The sequence below is a fragment of the Pongo pygmaeus genome, chromosome Y (assembly GCF_028885625.2).
Source record: "Pongo pygmaeus isolate AG05252 chromosome Y, NHGRI_mPonPyg2-v2.0_pri, whole genome shotgun sequence".
NCBI classification, from domain to species: Eukaryota; Metazoa; Chordata; class Mammalia; order Primates; family Hominidae; genus Pongo; species Pongo pygmaeus.
The window spans coordinates 18,314,358-18,322,054 of record NC_072397.2 but is presented as its reverse complement, the minus strand read 5'-3'; the positions used below and the strand labels follow the sequence as shown (position 1 = coordinate 18,322,054).

The 7,697-nt window shown below is 41.8% G+C and overlaps 1 pseudogene; it reads left to right on the top strand.

Moving 5' to 3' along the window:
* Positions 1 to 308: 308 nt before the first annotated feature.
* LOC134739076 (serine/arginine repetitive matrix protein 1-like) overlaps positions 309 to 7,697 on the top strand; it is a 106,341-nt pseudogene continuing 98,952 nt past the window's right edge.

Below are 7,697 nucleotides of genomic sequence, written 5' to 3'. Positions count from 1 at the left end.
TTTAATAAATGAGGTCTCACTATGTTTTCAAGGCCGGAGTTTAGGGGCTGTTTATAGGCACGATCCCCTGCTGCGGGGCTGTCCAGAGGCATGACCCCTTGCTGGGGGCTGTTTATAGCCATGATCCCCCTGCTGCGGAGCTGTCCACAGGCACAGAACCCTGCTGCGGGGCTGTCCGCAGGCATGACCCCCTGCTACGGGGCTGTTTACAGGCATGATCCCCATGCTGCCGTGCTGTCCACAGGCACAAGACCCTGCTGGGGGGCTGTCCACAGGCACGATCTCCCTGCTGAGGGGCTGTCCACGGCATGATCTCCCTGCTGCGGGGCTGTCCACAGGCACGATCTCCCTGCTGCGTGGCTGTCCACAGGCATGACACCCTGCTGGTCAAACTGGGAGTTGTGCCCTGCTTTTTCTCCAACACAGGCCGGTTCGCCCCTCGTTAGGCAACGTGGTAGTCCCTTACCCCAGGAGGTCACTGTACTAATGTCTAATATTGTGCAGACATCTGATCAACACAGCACACTGCCGCCCAGGACTCCTAGGCTCAAGCAATCTTCCCGCCTCAGAAGCCTGAGTAGCAGGAACTACAGGCACATGCCACCACACCTGGCTGCTACACCTGTGTTCATTGCAGCATCACAGCAGCCTTATATACAGGAACCACAAGGTGGAAACAATCTAAAAAGTCTATTGAGGGATAGATGGATAAATAAAATGTGGTATAGACATAAAATGGAGTATTAGTGATCTTTGGAAAGGGAGGGAATTCTGATACTTGCTACTATATAGATAAAACTTAAAAACATTATGCTAAGTTAGACGTCAAACACAGACTACGTGATTCCATCTACATGAAGAACCTGGAATACGCAAATTAATAGAGACGCAAAGTAGAATAGAGGTTTTCAGGACTGGCAGGAGGTGGAAATGGGCGGGGTTAGTGTTTAATGGGCACAGAGTTCCTTTCTGGGATGACAGAATGTTTCGGAAATGGATAATGGTAATGATTGCACATCATTGTGAATGTAGCTAATGACATTGAATTCTTTACCAGAAAACAAAAACAAAAACAGAAACACATTGCTTAAGCTTCCCAGTTGGACAGGTGACGTGCTTTGGGCAAGCTGGGGCCTGAGCCCAGGCTTCCCTCGCCAGAGCTGCTTCAAGACCTCTCTTGGTTGTATTTACACCTGATTGCTCTGGAGAGCCCCATACATGAAAGCCAACTCTGGTTCTATCTTTTCTCACTCCAGTTCTCCCTTCCCCCACCATCCCCCAGCTGGGCATTATGAGAAAAGCAAGATGACTATGAGTTTTCTGATTATTTATATGACCAAATAATCTCAAGAACTATTGCTAACTAACCCATGGGACTCCCACTACCTTCATGAGGTTCAGACGAAGTGAAGAGTCCCTAAAATCCTGCCACCTAGTCAGGAACTCAGTTGTCAATAATTTCTTTATTTTTGATACAAGCAGGAGTGGGGAAAGAGAAATGAACAGACTTGGAAGCTTCTCCGAGGCCCTAGAGAAGACCTCTGGGCTCCAAACACCAGACGCTAGGAGAAAGGAGGGTAGTTGATGACTCCCCACTCTTTCTCCAGCCCCTGCTCCTCTGTTTCTTCCCTTCACCCACTGCAGCTTCCTCAGGTCCTGGGTCCCGCGCCATCATCTCTTCGAATCACCTCCATTCTATCCCTGTTAATAAAGGAGCATCAGCTAAGTGAACATGGTGATTTGCATTCACTTACATTTATTCAAAAATTGTGTTTAATTCCACACAAGAAAAAGAATGTGGCTCTTTTTCACTCGGAAAAAAATAATTGTTATGTATCATCTTAATCATGTTTTCCTGGGATCTAATCTATACATGATGCCTATTAAAACCTTCATTGCATCTGTGTACGTGGTTTGCTTTCCTCTCTTGTGAAATAGTGTTGGACCACACGGGTTTGGGCCACAGCCGAGGAAGGCACAATCGTGAATGTCATAATCCCAAATGTTGAAGTCCCAAAAGATCTGAATCTGTACAGTATAAAATCCTGAAAATTACAATCGTATAAGAACAAAATTCTGAAAATACAATTCTGGAAAAGAATTATTAACACATTCTTTAAAAAAGCATTTATTGGGCAGTGCATGGTGGCTCATGCCTTTAATCCCAGCACTTTTAGAGGCTGAGGCGGGTGGATCACAAAGTCAGGAGATGGAGACCATCCTGGCTAACACGGTGAAACCCCATCTTTACTAAAAATACAAAAAATTAGCCAGGCATTGTGAAGGGTGCCCATAGTCTCAGCTACTCAGGAGGCTGAGGCAGGAGAATCGCTTGAACCTAGGAGGTGGAGGTTACAGTGAGCCACGATAGCACCACTGTACTCCAGCCTGGGTGACAGAGTGAGACTCTGTCTAAAAACAACAACACAAAAACACTTATTTATATTTTTAAGATGGAATTTATTTGAGAAACGTATAAAAACACAACAGAACGCTTCCTAGGCCACTTTACACAATCAATAGGCAATAATAACATACATATATTTGCAAGCATAAAACTCAGGTATGCTAACGATAGTCTCACGGGTATAACGGTAATGAGCAGATGAGTTGTATTTGTAAAGAAATGGGTCAAAAATAAAATGTATAAAAGCATGGTTGGTAACTGGGTGGACTCAGCTTTATAACTTAGGTCATCTGGAATACTGTAACGGACAACCTAAGTCTTTTGACCAGATTCATCAAAAGCTGGGATGGGTTACCCTCTAATATGCAGTCAAAGAGCTGAGATCCTGAGGAATTTTCTCTTTCCCAAATGTAAATGTGCAAAAAGGATATCTTCTCATTTATTGAGGAAACTTTAATGTTTTTATGTACATGTACAATGGTTACACACAAAGTCAGTGTTGTGATAATGCACTCTTGTGGAGTCAAATTTGCAAAAAAAAATGCATAAAACAAATTAAAACTCTCTATAAAAGTCTTTTCAAAATTTATACCTCCAGTATTGGAAATGATACCAAGATGAAATACATAGCATAGCAAGTTGTAAAAAATAATGCTGACAATTTAAAATAGTGGAAAAAATGGAAAAAGAAATAACTAAAAAGAAAATTGACATATAAAAACTATATTACATGGATAGATTATGGGCAATCGCAGGGTTCATCATAGCTGGCTGACTTTCATGACCATTAACTATATTTTGAAGTCTTGCATCATGATGAATAGTTGCCTATTTTGCTTTTAGGGTTTGACTCTCCTCATAAAATACATTCACATTCATTTTCTATGAGGCACTGCTCTTTTTGAAATTCTTCTATAATTTGATACACACTGAAATGAGAATTTCCTATTACATTTTCCAATCTTCTATGCCATTCTTGTCTATTGTGTTGAGTATGTGGAAATCCATTTTGAAGGCCCTCATATACAGGCCACTCATTTGGCAGAAACAATACTCTTGATTGAACAGCAACTCCGTTGCCTAAATGACTTCTTATCCTACCTTGCACATCATTATTTTCAAACCAGTATGTAATACTTCTGGCTTCTTCAGGCAATTGTGGTTTTAATTTATCAAAAGCTCCTGGAATTTTATAGGGTGGAAGGAAGGCCAATACAGACAAATGACACATTTTTAAACTAAAATTTTCATCATTGCCATATGGCCTGGCCAATCAACTCACCTGAATTTTCTGGCAAATGAGCTCGGCTGAATGGAAGATATAAAGTTTACTGCTAACAGCTGGCAATTAACTTTTAGAAGCCTTGATCACACCTAATGAAAAACTTGTCATTATAATTTGGGGATCCAGTAGAAATCTATTTTCTTCTGCAAAGCCCTCCAAGTCTTCAAATAAGCTTTTATAAAGTACTTCACTTTTTCCAGTTATTAAACTATAAACATGTAGATTAAATTACAGAATTTTGTAATCCAATGGGGGCATAAACTGTATGAAGTTTATTTAAAAACCCACTGGGGACAGTTTTGAAAGTGCCATTCATCAGCCAAAGTGAAATATGCACCAGTTTTGTTATGTTAAACTTAGTGGTAAATAAATATGTTTATCTTTTTTGAGAGTCAAATCCCTAGTCAAGAATAGTTCATGATTTAATATGTCTTGTAGCACTGGAGGAAGCTCTGTGCCAGGAGGTGTCTGTCTTAGAAGGCCACTGAATTTGTTGAACTTTTTATTATCTGACAAAAGGCATTTTGTGAAGGCAAGCATGGTGCTATGGGTAGAGGTGCTTGGTAAATGATTACATAATTTGGCAGACAAGATTTTGTGCATTTTTTACTTTCATTTTCATGTCTTCTGTGATATTCAAGACATTCAAAACAGTGACAGCAGATCTTCCCCACCTAGTCCGCTGAGACCCACACACTGATCTCTTCTGAGAAAACCATCACAGACATACCCAAAATAATGCTTTCCCAGCTTTCCAGGGATTCCTTAATCCAGTCAAGTTGACACCTGAAATTAAGTCTGCAAGTCCCCCCCTTGTATGTTTGGCACCCATATGGACCTCCTTAAACCGTACATAATTTCCAAATAAAAAGAAAGCAGAGCAACAGTTTTACCTAACATGGTGCAGCTAACGTGGTACAACTCTCCTGTGATTGTGATTTTCTGGGTTTTAGATGTTAAGAATTTAAACCTTAGGACTGGGCATGGTGGCTCATGCCTGTATTCCCAGCATTTTGGGAGGCCAAATCAGGAGGATCACTTGAGCCCAGGAGTTTCAAATCAGCTGGGGCAATAAAGTGAGACCCTATGATATGGTTTGGCTGTGTCTCCAACCAAATCTCATCTTTAATTGTAGTTCCCATAATTCTCACATATCATGATGGGGACCCAGTGGGAGGTAATTGAATCATGGAGACAGTTACCCATATGCTGTTCTCATGATAGTGAGTGAGTTCTCACAAGTTCTGATGGTTTTATAAGGAGCTTATCCCCCTTTGCTTGCACTTCTCCTTCCTGCCACCTTGTGAAGAAGGTGACTTGCTTCCCCTTCGCATTCTACCATGCTTGTAAGTTTCCTGAGATCTCCTCAGCTATGATGAACTGTGAGTCAATTAAACCTCTTTCGTTTATAAGTTAACCAAGCTTGGTTATGTCTTTATTAGCAGCATGAGAATGGACTGATACAGTAAATTGGTATTGAGGTAGTGGGGCGTTGCTATAAGGATAGCTAAAATTGTGGAAGTGAATTTGGAACTGGGTAACAGGCAGAGGTTGAACAGTTTGCAGGGTTTGAAAGAAGACAGAAAAATGTGAGGAAGTTTGGAACTTCCTAGAGACTTGCAGAATCGTTTTGAGGAAAATGCTGATAATGACATGGACAATGATGTCCAGGCTGAGGTGGTCTCGTATGGTGATGAAGAACTTTTTGGGAACTGGAGTAAATGTGACTCTTGCTATGCAAAGAGACTGACGGCATTTTGCCCCTGCCCTAGAAATCTGTGGAACTTTAAACTTGAGATACATGGTTTAGGGTATCTGAAAGAAGAAATTACTCAGTAACAAAGTGTTCAAGAGGAAGCAAAGCATAAAAGTTTTAAAAATTTTATGGCTTGATGAGATAGAAAAGGAAAACCCATTTTCTGGAGAGGAATTCAAGCCAGCTGCAGAAATTTGCATAACTAACGAGGAGCTGAATATTAATCACCAAGACAATGGGAAAATGTCTTCAGGGCATGTCAGAGACCTTAACGACAACTCAAACCATCATAGGCCAGGAGGACTAGGAGGAAAAAATGGCTTCATGGGCCCAGTGCAGGAACTTGCTGCTCTGTGCAGTCTCAGAACTTGGTGCCCTGTGTCCCAATCATGGCTAAAGGGCCAATGTACAGCTCAGACCATGGCTTCAGAGGGTACAAGCCCCAAGCCTTGGCAGCTTACATGAAGCATTGGGCCTTTGGGTGCACAGAAGTCAAGAATGGAGGTTTGGGAATCTATGCCTAAATTTCAGAGGATGCATGGAAACGCCTGGGTGTTCAGACACAAATTTGTGACGGGGACTTAGCCCCCCTGGGGAACCTCTGCTAGGGCAGTGAGTGCAGAAGGGAAATATGGAGTCAGAGCCCCCACACAGTCCCCACAGGGGCACCACCTAGAGGAGCTGAGAGAAGAGGGCTACCATCCTCCAGACTCCAGAATGGTAGATACACAGACAGCTTGCACCGTATTGCCTGGAAAAGCCACAGACACTCAGCACCAGCCTGTGAAAGCAGCCAGGTGGAGGGCTGTACCCTGCAAATCAACAGGGGTGGAGCTGCCCAAGGCCATGAGAGCCCACCTCTTGCTTCAGTGTGACCTGGATGTGAGATATGAAGTTAAAATAAATCATTTCAGAGCTTCAAGATTTGACTGACTCATTGAATTTTGGACTTGCATGGGGCCTGCACTCCCTTCATTTTGGCCAATTTCTCCCATTTGGAACAGGAGTATTTATCCAATGTCTACATCCTCATTGTATCTATGAAGTAACTAACTATTTTGATTTTACAGGCTCATAGGCAGAAGGACCTTGCCTTTTCTAAGGTAAAACTTTGGCATTGGACATTTGGGTTAATACTGGAATGAGCTAAGACTTTGAGGGACTGTTAGAAAGGCATGATCATGTTTTAAAATGTAAGGACATTAGATTTGGAAGGGCTGGAGGCAGAATGATATGGTTTGGCTGTGTCCCCACCCAAATCTCACCTTGAATTGTAGTTTCCATAATCCCTACATGTTGTGGGAGGAACCCAGTTGGAGGTAATTGATCATAGGGGTGGTTACCCCTGTGCTGTTCTCATGACAGTGAGTGATACCTGATGGTTTTATAAGGGGCTTTTCCCCTTTTGCTTAGCACCTTCTGCTGCCTTGTGAAGAAAGTGCCCTGCTTCTTGTTTGCATTCACCATGATTGTAAGTTTTCTGAAGGCTTCCCAGCCATGCTGAACTGTGAGTCAATTAAACCTCTTTCTTTTATAAATTACCCTGGCTCATGTATGTCTTATTGGTAGCATGAGAATGAACCAATTCATTCTGTCTCTATTTAAAATAAAGAATTCAGTCCTTAGGAATTTTGCTCTTTCAGGATTTCAACATTCAGTGTTATGGTGTTTGTGACTGAGTGTTCTGGGATTATTATCCTCACCTGGACTAAACAGCCTCGCAGCTCTCTTCAAACTATGATCCTATTCTCCCACTGCCTCCTGAGTTCAGCCTCTTTCTTCAACTTGGCTGAGCCTGCCTTTCCTTTCCTATCTGTCTTTTTTCTTCCTTCTGATTAATCCGAAGTAAAATTTGACTTTTATTTTCATTCCAACCACTCCATCTTCTATCACATATTTCCTTTCATGAAGTTGGCCCTGATAATGTTTCTGTTGACAACAGTATAATATAGACAAGATTACACATAAAGTACGTATTTTATTATTTGGTGGCAGCATTCTGATAAGAAATTAAAAGTATTTCTTTTAAAATCATAATTTAATCACCAGGCAGAGCAAGTAAAGAGAAATAAGTTCTAGAATCTCACATCTGTCAAAAGTAAATGCTGATTTTTATTGAGGACTTCCTTATTTCTGCCACCAGTTGACTCTCACGCAGCTTGTTCCCAATAGAATCAAGTGTGGAATTGGCAAATGGGGTGTCATACCTGCAGTGCTCTACTGGAGCTGATAATTAAGTATCCAGAAAT